General features: G+C 47.3%; 1 pseudogene; it reads right to left on the minus strand.

The window, feature by feature from the left end:
* Positions 1 to 832: 832 nt before the first annotated feature.
* Positions 833 to 950, minus strand: LOC126299704 (5S ribosomal RNA; annotated as a pseudogene).
* Positions 951 to 12,483: the final 11,533 nt, after the last annotated feature.

The raw sequence follows: 12,483 nt of genomic DNA on the forward strand, positions 1-12,483 counted from the left end.
GCTGGCATATAATGACCGTATAGTCTCCAGTGGAATGTTATCCACTCTTCGATCAAAGCCTCTACTAACTCCTTTAGTGACGAGGAAGGCGGAAATCTGCTCCGGAGTCTGCGCTCCAATACCGCCCACAGGGGTTCGATAATGTTCAAGTCCGGGGATTGTGCTGTCTATAGGAGACGCTGCAGTTCAGTTGCATGCTCCTCATACCACGATTGTACTGTCTTCGCTTTGTGAATGGGTGCTATTATCGTCCTGAAATATGGCATTATTGTTGGGAAACAACATTTGGATCATGAGATGCACCTGATCGCCTAAAATGTTCACATAATCGTTCGCTGCAAGGCGGCCTTTGAGAGTAATGATGGGACAAGCCGAATACCATGATACGGCTGCCCACACTAACACACTTCCACCTCCATGCTTAACCACTGGAATCAAGCAATCAGGGTTGTAGGTGTTCTGCAGACATAAACCCGGCCCGATGATGGAAATAACGAAAACGTTGACGCGTCGGACTATCTGACGTGTCTCCTCTGATCAGCCGTCCAGGATTTATGCTCCTGACACCATGTTTTACGCTCCTTTGAGTTGGTTGTCGTCACCACAGGTTTCAGTATAGCAGCTCTCCTCCCGCACAGGCCATGAAGGCCCAAAGGTACCGACCAGCCGCCGTGTCATCCTCAGACCACAGGCGTCACTGGATGCGAATATGGAGGGGCATGTGGTCAGCACTACGCTCTCCCGGCCGTATGTCAGTTTCCGAGACCGGAGCTGCTACTTCTAAATCAAGTAGCTCCTCAGTTTGCCTCACAAGGGCTGAGTGCACCCCACTTGCCAACAGCGCTGGGCAGACCGGATGGTCACCCATCCAAGTGCTAGCCCAGCCCGACAGTGCTTAACTTCGGTGATCTGACGGGGATCGGTGTTACCACTGTGGCAAGGCCGTTGGCCAGTATAGCAGCTCGTCCACGAATATTCGCTTTATGGAGTTCTCGGTGGACAGTGTCTATAGATACGGGCTCTCAAAGATGGCTATTGAGCTTTGCAGTCACTTTAGCCGCCGTGGTATTGTGTTGTCTTGGCACAATTCTTGTTAGCGTACAACGATCTCTTTGGTATCTTTTTGGTGTTGAATTGGTTAATGGTTGAGATGATGATTATTATGAACAGGAGTCAAGTCCCATTTATCTTTCCATGACTGCTAATTTATGCGAATGATAACTACTGCTAATCAATGTTCACTTCGTCCGGTTGCTGTGTGTGTTCATTGCACTTTACAAAGAGAGAAATAATGAGAGTTCAAATCAAATGGCTCTGAGCACTATGGGACTCAACTGCTGTGGTCATCAGTCCCCTAGAACTTAGAACTACTTAAACCTAACTAACCTAAGGACATCACACACATCCATGCCCGAGGCAGGATTCGAACCTGCGACCGTAGCAGTCGCACGGTTCCGGACTGCGCGCCTAGAACCGCGAGACCACCGCGGCCGGCAATGAGAGTCCTTTTTGGAAAATTATAATGAAATTCTTTGAACTTAATGTTCCCATATTAATAAGCCTAATTAGGCTGGCGACCGTTTATTATTTCATTCACGAAAAACTTTCACTGCTTTCATTATTTCTAGAATTAAAGTCTTTCTACTAATTGCCATTTATACGAAATTAATGTCCGATACCCCCTGTCCATTACGTAAACATACGGTCAAACATTTCAAAATTCCTCCCAGAGGCTAACACTTATTGTATGTTATGGTCACATTTGTCACAACGCACGTAAAGGTGTTTTAGGCTGTCTTGGTTACTGATGCTCCAGCTAATCGGACCCCCACAATCTACCCTCTATGGAACTCTGTCAGGTCTTTCATTGCACGTCGACCTCAGCCTCTGAATGCAAATACGAAGTGTGCTCTAGTCGTAAACAATCTGCACTGACGCCTAGTCCGTACGGAACACACACAGTCCAGCGCGACACGTGCCTTAACTGCGTTATTGACCGTCCAACACAACCATCCCATTACTACCACTGTTCACATTATTTTGCCTATCCCTTGTAGCTAATTCGGCGCACGGAGTGATGCGAGCAGAAAGCACGACGGATCTTGGAAGTCTGTCATCGACACCTCCACCACAGTCATCAGTTAACAGAAGAGACTAGTCAGTGAACCAAGAACAGTGTCCAGTTAGACGAACAACTGTAACTCCGACAGAGGAAGTTAAGTCTTTACCTCTGCCAGCTTGGCTGCATGCAGTACTGTAAATAAAAGCGTGTGAATTTTATCCAAGAAACTGTGTTTGTGATACCCGTTAGACAGCTGAATATTATTTCCAGAAATCTGAATCTGTCACCGCAGTTTTCAAGAGATGTGTGGGAGTGGGTTGATTGTTCCACATGAGTACTATCGGACTGGACAAATAGGTGCGCCGTTACCAGACAGTCGACCAAATAGGAACGCTTCTTTCTCATCCTGCAGTATCAGAAGGGGATACACCTCGACGAATTGTCTAATCTTTCCCGTAAGGAGTTGGATGGGTCCACGGTGGTGGTATGGGAGGAAAGATTAAGTTTTGCTCCCACACCAAGGAGACTTCCTGTTACAGAATTTATCTGCTTTGTAGAGCATGCGAAATACAGCCTTTCTGAATACCAGGTAGAAGAAATAAGGCAAGAAGTATTCCGTACATTGCGTCGGGCTCGGCCACCGAGGGAGAAGTCTTACGCGGAGAGAGCAGCTATTCGTTCCCTTAGCAATGATGATGAAGAAATAGTTTTAGCAGCTGACAAAGGAAATGTCACAACTGTTTTGACACAGGATGATTACGTCTTCAAATGGATTCACTACCGAACGAACTGGCTTACAGAAAATTATGTAGCGACTTCACAGGATTCACAGTTTCTCTTTTGAAACAGGGCATGTTGTAGGAAGATTTACTCAGGAAACTTCATTCTGGTGCCACCATCCCACCTAGGTTGTATGGTCTACTAAAGATACATAAGGGAGGGTTCCCTTACGCAGCTTAGTTAGTAATTTGGGTGCACCCACTTACAATCTGGCGAAGTAATTAATATCTGTTCTTAATCCACTTGTTGGCAAGTGTGTACACCATATCTTCAGTTCGGTGGATTTAATCCTACGATTGTAATCTTTGATGCTGGGTTCATCGGATTTGCTTGTGAGTTTTCATGTGGTATCTCTATTTACACGAGTCCTTCTGGAAGAGTCCTTATGTCTGACAGCTGAAAAACTGGATGAAAAACTCGTGAAACCATGTCGTCAAGTGCTGACTTCAACGTATTTTTCATTTAATGGCAACATTAGCAGAATGACAGAGTGGCTATAGGTAGTCCTTCATCGTTCATCGTCACCATTTTATTCGTGGAGGACTTCGACGATAGGACCCTGAGATCTTGAGATTTGCAAAGGAAGTGCTCCTGGAGATACACTGATCCTTTTGTGTCTGGCGACACTGACTTCATACTCTCAACAGATTTTGGACCGCTTCAGCTATCTATATCTCAGTATTAAATTTATCGTGGGAGACGGAAGTAATGGGAGATATCGACTTTGACCGTCACTGTTTACAGAATACACGATGGTATCTGGGCCATAGTATTCACCGAAAGCCGACACACACCGATCGGTATCTGTGCGGTAAGAGCCGCCATCCACATTATCAACATAGCAGCGTTCTTAGGGCTCTGGTACGGAGAGTATATGCCATTTCCGACGGTGAGAGTTCAACCCTGGGGCCGGCCGACGTGGCCGTGCGGTTCTAGGCGCTACAGTCTGGAATCGCGTGACCGCTACGGTCGCAGGTTCGAATCCTGCCTCGGGCATGGATGTGTGTGATGTCCTTAGGTTAGTTAGGTTTAAGTAGTTCTAAGTCCTAGGGGACTGATGACCACAGCAGTTAAGTCCCATAGTGCTCAGAGCCAATTCAACCCTGGAACTTCCACATTTGAGGCTGCGTTTGAGGAAAGTGGGTATTCTGCGAAGCAGATTCACTGGGCTATGAAGTCAGGACCATCCTCAAAGATGCATGAAGAGGAGCATAGATCTGTGGCCGTTATTCCTTATTCTGGAGGCATATCGCCCACAATTGGAAGAATTCTATGAAGTATTAACACTAAGAGTGTGTTCCACCCACCTTCCAAGATTAGAGCATTACTCAGCTCTGACAATGATGATCTGAAACTTAGGAAACGTGGCTTATATAAAATTCCGTGTCATTATGGGAAGGATTTATCGGCCGTTCAATAGGCCAGGTACGTGGAACATCGCCGTCACACGAGGCTACAACAGCCTGAAAAATCAGCGGTAGGAGAACATTGCTTAAACGACTGACGCTGGATAAAATCTGATGAGACTGTGATAGTTCCGGGTACTTCTTGTTTTAGAACAGTGTATTTAAAGGGCCAGTTCAGATTAGGTTGGCTGATAATTTGATTAATAGGGACTTATTAGCAGGACGTGGAAGCCTGTACTATCCCGTATCAAAACACAAAGTTTTAAGTATGGACAGGATGAGTGTACCGCTAAAGGCGGTGCCATTAGCCCAATCCTGGAAGGTAGCAACTATGATAGGCAGCACCTGTGCCGTGTACGGTACGGAGGCCTGTAAGAGATGAGGACTTGGGCCTTTGGCATCAGCTTTCAGCGGGACTCAGCAGCAGCACAGTTCTTCTGTACATGGCGGACACATAGCTCGCCGACGCATCGAGAACTGTTGGGTTTAGGATCTGGCAGCAAACCCGAGGAGAATATCAAGAATTATTATGCCGGGAAAGGGTACTAAGTAATAACTGTGTTTGCATTTGCAGTATAGGAATCAGAAGTGTACCTCGTATGCAACTCCTACAACTGCATGCACAACTTTTATAACAGTAGCTGTACTACTAGTTAATCTGAATTTAGTATTCAGAAAAGCCTCTCGTCTTAAATTCGTTCGTCTAAATGTTGCGCGCTGCATTTTTACAGAATAACAATATATCTGGAAGACGAGGGAAGAACACAGACAGTTCTGTGGACTCGATCCGTCTGACTCAACAAGAATCAAGTCAACTGCATACGTGGAACCTCCGCTCAAGGCATGTACCGAGGGCGCACCGGCCTTAGGTATCTGTGTGTCAACTGGGAAACGAGGCTGCTTGGCTGACCGATTCCTGAAGGGGCGGAGGGTATTGTGCCTGATGTACCCTGGTGCATACAGGTATCCCTGAAATCGCTTTTGTTCGTCTGTTTCTATTTGTGTGTTTTCCATCTTCAACTCAGGTATCTCTTACATGATTACATAATTCCATTCAGTAAATTTTTGTCTTTTTATACGTGAATAGAGCATGATTTCCTCGATTAGAAAAAAGCCTGTCTAGTAGATCCCAACGCGACGAAGTGATTGGACAGCTGCATCTTCGATTCTCTGGAAGACTCTTCTCGGGGGCTGTTATGATACCACACCCTTAAAGTATGGCAGTAAAACATTCACATTACTTAAAGAATATGAGACAGTTGAGGTTAAGGAGTAATTCATAAACTTTGGGAATTAATCTTTCTTTCTTTATTTGCGCTAACCTTCATCCTTTATAGTATGGGGTCCGCTTTTCATGGATTTTGTTATTAAACTCTGAGGCTGCACGCCCTTTCTGACGCCACAGCCGTCAAGGTAGCATAAGTGAAGGAAGTTATGGGCGCTATACATCTGTGAAAAGTGAAAATTTTGTTCCGTGTGCTAACGCATTTTACCCGTTTGTGTGCCTTACTGTCTGGCGTGTAAAATCGAGACCACTCCAGCATTTGCCTAAACGAGCGTGGGGAACAGCCTAAAAGCCACTCTCGGGCTGGCCGGTGCGCCGAATGGGGTCGTTAATACACAGCGCGGAATCGTTCATCTCCCTGTCTCACAAGCTAGTTCAGTTTGCGTTACGCTGTCTGAGCAGGCAGAAAGCATGTAATTAATGAGTGTGTAAATCTGCATATCAGTTTTATCAGTGACGCAAGGTCGGTCGATAGACAATAAATAGGTAATGATGATACATAGGTTTAGTGGAGGTTTTTGTGAGTCTTCATCTAGTTCCATTAGAAAGACTGAACTCGTAACGACGGGAAAACTCTGTGCTTGGTGAACAAATCGTAGGATATGAATTGTAACGACGAAAGCTCAATAAATAAACGTGTTACCTCTACACAAACAAATTAAAACACCACAACATAAAAACTATGACAAGCTCTAGATTGCGTAGTAGACCCAAAGGTACTAGTATAAATATCCAACAGCTTCAAGTGAGAAGGAAAATTAACAAATAAACTCACTGAAGATAGCACAAAAAGTGTTGAAACATGTCCGGGTGGAAACAAAACTACAAAGTTGTTTCGCATGAGGCGGAATTCCTCACCAATTTTCTTAGCGAGCACGGAAATAGGAAGAACTGTAACATTCAAATGATGTTTAGAAAGACAGACGTTTCCATTTAAAGCAAGCCGTAGGAACATGCGCGCTTTCACGTTCAGGGATACACGTACAAGGTCAAGCTGGCTATTATGAGACTGTAGCTTAACGTCACGAGTGGCTCTTCCAGTAGAGGGAGAAATCAATAGTTTTTACTGCTGTTGCAGTTGATCCGCACGTTAGCTCCCGCGCAGTTGTACGAGGAAGTGGCATGAGTCAGGCAAGCGTCCTACGCATTCTCTATCGACATAGGTTCTAACCATGTCACATCTCTATCCAGCAAGAGCAGCATGGAAATGATTATGAGAATCGTGTTAACTTCTGTACATGGATGTTAGGACTGGATACTCCAGACGTGTCATGTACCTTCTTTAATTATGTAACCACATTTACCAATCATGACCCGATAAACCGCAAAAATACGCATTACTGGCCTGTTGACAGTCCCCGTTGGCTTCGTCAGGTGTAACTTCAGCGTCCATGGAATGTATACGTGAGGTGTGGGATAGTGAACCATTAGCTTAGAGGCATGTTTTTCATAGGCGGAATACTAAACACGCACAAGTATCGAGCCTCCTAACATACAATCTTCCACGACGGATGCTAGACGACGTTTCTCTGCAGACGAGCAGGAGTCTTTGATACTAGCGTGGTAGCTATCTAGCTCGTAGTGCACGAAGTATTGCAGCATGTATTTCCGAATTGTTTCCAAATCGATGGAGTGGACGGACCGTTTCCCAGAGCCAACTCATGAGGACATTTTTCTGCGGAGAAAACTGAAAGACACTGTCTACAAGGGCATACCAATTACATCCGATGATATGCAATACGTATTACTGCAGCCTGTTCGGACATCTAAACTGAAATGGTAGCAAGTGTGCAGCTGTCGTTCCATGCCAGACTGGAAGCATGTGTTCTCGCTGCCGGTGGTCATTTTGGACTTAAACTGTAATGATCAGTTTTCTCGTTAGTGGTTAGATTTTTGGCAAAATTTTAGAGGTGCTGCGGAGGGTAGAGGGATGTAGCTGGTATCCCGCTTAACAGTCAGAGTCTTTTAAACAGGAGTGTATTCGTCTTTCTTGTGCACCGATAGGAGCATTTTTCTGCTGTTCTTTTCCCTGACACAGCAGGGCATGTCACTCGCATGAAAATAATCTTATGGGCCAGCAAAATTTTGATAATTTATTTCTGTGAGACTATAAAAAAACTAATTTTATACATCTGTTATGGCCGTTTGCTACTTGTTACGGCTTCTGCAGTAATTGTTAGCAGCAGACACAGTGGCTGCGCCAAAGACTGAGGCGGCGTGGAGTTTTACAATTACTTATTGAACTTTCTTTACAATTTCTCCCTCGTCGTCGCTGCCCAGCCCTGAGGATCCCTCCGCCTGGCTGCTGGTGTGTAGATTCTCCGACAATGCGCGCAATGCACGTCGCCGATCGCACTCGGAGCCTCAGGCCACCAGTGCTCCGCTGAAGTCAGGATGGCTGTTGATATACTTTCCGGGATGTGAGATCGTGGTACAAGAACTTTTCTGCTCCTTACGTTTCGCCCAGGACTGCGCTGGACTTCCTCAGAGGCGCTGCTCCGCTGAGTCTTGCCGACTGCAAGGAGCAGAAAAGTTCTTGGACCACGACCTCACATCCCGGAAAGTATATCAACAGCCATGTCACCCGGTCGTGAAAGCCTTCATTCTACAATCTGAAGTCTGGATGCCCTGTGGTTGAGATAAACTCGTCGGCGCTCGGCAGCCGCGTCGCCGTGAGGTCAGCTTATAACACTACCGTCTGCTACTGCTATGCCATAACCTTAAAGTAGGAGGCAAGTCGTGAAATATAACTATCTTGTTAAAGCAAATTATGGCATAACGCTACAGAGCAGTGTTACCCTCTGAGAGGAATTTTGTCATACTGACCGTGTTGTACCTAACAGAGGTGGCTTATCGAAAGTGAAAGTCAGAATAACGTAAATATTCAAACAGTAACAGATAATATTTTACCTAGCTGCACTGTTTAAAGAATGAAGAAAACGGCCGCCAGCCTAATTAGGCAAGAGAATGATTAACATTCTTGTTTAAGAATGTTAGGTATGAGTAACTTTAACGGGCAAACACAACCTATATTTTGCCACACGCGAGTGCAATGAACTCTGACATCTGCATATGTTCACGGTAAGATTGGAAGCTGACAGAGTGGAACAAACTACACTCCTGGAAATGGAAAAAAGAACACATTGACACCGGTGTGTCAGACCCACCATACTTGCTCCGGACACTGCGAGAGGGCTGTACAAGCAATGATCACACGCACGGCACAGCGGACACACCAGGAACCGCGGTGTTGGCCGTCGAATGGCGCTAGCTGCGCAGCATTTGTGCACCGCCGCCGTCAGTGTCAGCCAGTTTGCCGTGGCATACGGAGCTCCATCGAAGTCTTTAACACTGGTAGCATGCCGCGACAGCGTGGACGTGAACCGTATGTGCAGCTGACGGACTTTGAGCGAGGGCGTATAGTGGGCATGCGGGAGGCCGGGTGGACGTACCGCCGAATTGCTCAACACGTGGGGCGTGAGGTCTCCACAGTACATCGATGTTGTCGCCAGTGGTCAGCGGAACGTGCACGTGCCCGTCGACCTGGGACCGGACCGCAGCGACGCACGGATGCACGCCAAGACCGTAGGATCCTACGCACTGCCGTAGGGGACCGCACCGCCACTTCCCAGCAAATTAGGGACACTGTTGCTCCTGGGGTATCGGCGAGGACCATTCGCAACCGTCTCCATGAAGCTGGGCTACGGTCCCGCACACCGTTAGGCCGTCTTCCGCTCACGCCCCAACATCGTGCAGCCCGCCTCCAGTGGTGTCGCGACAGGCGTGAATGGAGGGACGAATGGAGACGTGTCGTCTTCAGCGATGAGAGTCGCTTCTGCCTTGGTGCCAATGATGGTCGTATGCGTGTTTGGCGCCGTGCAGGTGAGCTCCACAATCAGGACTGCATACGACCGAGGCACACAGGGCCAACACCCGGCATCATGGTGTGGGGAGCGATCTCCTACACTGGCCGTACACCTCTGGTGATCGTCAAGGGGACACTGAATAGTGCACGGTACATCCAAACCGTCATCGAACCCATCGTCCTACCATTCCTAGACCGGCAAGGGAACTTGCTGTTCCAACAGGACAATGCACGTCCGCATGTATCCCGTGCCACCCAACGTGCTCTAGAAGGTGTAAGTCAACTACCCTGGCCAGCAAGATCTCCGGATCTGTCCCGCCTTGAGCATGTTTGGGACTGGATGAAGCGTCGTCTCACGCGGTCTGCACGTCCAGCACGAACACTGGTCCAACTGAGGCGCCAGGTGAAAATGGCATGGCAAGCCGTTTCACAGGACTACATCCAGCATCTCTACGATCGTCTCCATGGGAGAATAGCAGCCTGCATTGCTGCGAAAGGTGGATATACACTGCACTAGTGCCGACATTGCGCATGTTCTGTTGCCTGTGTCTATGTGCCTGTGGTTCTGTCAGTGTGATCATGTGATGTATCTGATACCAGGAATGTGTCAATAAAGTTTCCCCTTCCTGGGACAATGAATTCACGGTGTTCTTATTTCAATTTCCGGGAGTGTAATTAAACCCAACTAACCTAAGGACATCACATACATCCATGCCCGAGGCAGGATTCGAACCTGCGACCGTAGCGGTCGCTCGGCGCCATACTGCAGCGCCTAGAACCGCCACTCCGGCCGGCCACCGAGGAGTCAAGCAGTTTATTGCTCTCTCCTACGTATATCTCGCGAAGAGACCATGAGGATCAAATCAGACAGATTAGAGCCCACACAGAGGCATACGGACACTCTTTCTTTCCAGGAACAATACGAGACTCTAACAGAAGGGAGAACCGATAGAGGAACTCAAAGTACCCTCTGCCACACACCGTCAGGTGGCTTGCGGAGCTTGGATGTAGGGGTCCCCGCGAGCTCGCAGAAGTTCCGCAGTACGACGTGAGACGTACTCGACTAATGTCTGAAGTAGTGATGGAGGGAAATGTCACCATGAAGCCCACAGGGCTGTCCATAAATCCGTAAGAATGCGAGGGAGTGGAGATCCCCTTCAAACAGCAAGTTGTAAGGCATCCCAGATATGCTCATGAATGGGGAGTGTTCCTGGAGCGACTACTGTAGCAATTCTGGGCGTGTTGGCTGTCGCATTGTCCTGCTGGAATTGTCTACGTCCGTCGGAGTGCACAATGCACATGAATGGATGTAGGTGATCAGATAGGATGCTTACGTACGTGTCACCAGTCAGAGACGTATCTCCAAGTATCTCAGTGCTGCCATATCACTCCAACTGCACACGCCCCACACCATTACGGAGTCTCCACCAGCTTAAACAGTCCCCTGCCGACATGCAGGGGCCACGGATTCACTACGTTGTCTCCGTACGCGTACACGTCCATCCGCTCGATACAATTTGAAACAAGACTTGACCGACCAGGCAACATGTTTCCTGTCATCGACAGTTCAATGTCGGCGTTGACGGGCCCAGGGGGGGGGGGGGGCGTAAAGCTATATGTCGTGCAGTTCAATATGGCTCTGAGTACTATGGGACTTAACATCTGTGGTCATCAGTCCCCTAGAACTTAGAACTACTTAAACCTAACTAACCTAAGGACATCACACACATCCATGACCGAGGCAGGATTCGAACCTGCGACCGTAGCGGTCACGCGGTTCTAGACTGAAGCGCCTAGAACTGCCCGGCCACATCGGCCGGCTGTCGTGCAGTCATCAAGGGAAAGCCCATATCGATTATGTTTCGTTGAATGGTTCGCACGCTGCCACTTGTTGATGGTACACCGTTGGAATCTGCAGCAATTTGCGGCAAGACTACACTTCTGTCACGTTGAGCAATTCGCTTCGGTCGTCGTTGGTCCTGTTCTTGTAGGATTTTTTTCCGGCCGTATCGATGTCGGAGATTTGATATTTTACCGCATTCCTGATATTTACGGTACACTCATGAAATCGTCGTACGGAAAAATCCCCTCTTCATTGCTACCTCGGAGATGCAGAGTTCCATCGCTCGTACGCTGCCTATAACACTACGTTCAAACTCTCTTATCTCTTGATAACCTGCCATTGTAGTAGCAATAACCGATCTAACAAGTGCTCCAGACACTTGTTGTCTTACATAGGCGCTGCCGACACTAGCGTCGTATTCTGCCTGTTTACACATCTCTGTATTTGAAAACGCATGCCTTCAACAGTTCCTTTGGCTCTTCAGTCCAGATCAGCAAGAGCAGAGCGCATATAACACTTCCTTGGAGAACGCCAGATACTACTTCAATTTTACCCGATGGTTTTCCATCGATTATGATTTCTGACAGGAAATCACAAATCCAGTCACACAACTGGGACGATACTCCGTAGGTACGCAATTTGATTAGAATTGGCTTATGAGAAACGGTGTCGATAGCCTTCTGGAAATTTAAAAATGTGGGATCAATTTGACGTCTCTCGAAAGCACTCAGTACTTCGTAAGAATAAAGTGCTAGCTGAGTTTCAGATCAATAATAATTTCCGAGTCCGTGCTGACTGTTAGTCAATAAATCATTTTCTTCCAGGTAACTCGTAATGTTAGAGTGCAATAGACATTCCAAAATCCTACTGTAAATCTACGTTAGGGAAATGGGTCTGCAATTCAGTGGATTACTCCTATTTCCTTTCTTGTGTATTGGAGGACATCAAAGAGAATAATCCCTTCAGAGTCCCAGAAGACCGTCGCCGTATCATTACCGACAGAGGGTGCGGGTTTGAACATTTTCTTTGGAGGAGATGTGGTGTGCCGCCACTTCTTGGATTGCCGTTTTGTTTCAGGTTCAAAGTGCTGGACCCATGTTTCATCGCTTGTGACGACGTTCGTCAGTAAATTGTCACGATCAGCCCTCTAACGAGCAAGCAATTCCGCATAGATGGTCCTTCGTTGCATTTCATGGCCTTCTGTTAGGCGGCGGGGAATCCAGAGGGCACAAACTTGTGAGT

This window comes from Schistocerca gregaria, chromosome X (genome assembly GCF_023897955.1).
Source record: "Schistocerca gregaria isolate iqSchGreg1 chromosome X, iqSchGreg1.2, whole genome shotgun sequence".
In the NCBI taxonomy this organism is placed as follows: domain Eukaryota; kingdom Metazoa; phylum Arthropoda; class Insecta; order Orthoptera; family Acrididae; genus Schistocerca; species Schistocerca gregaria.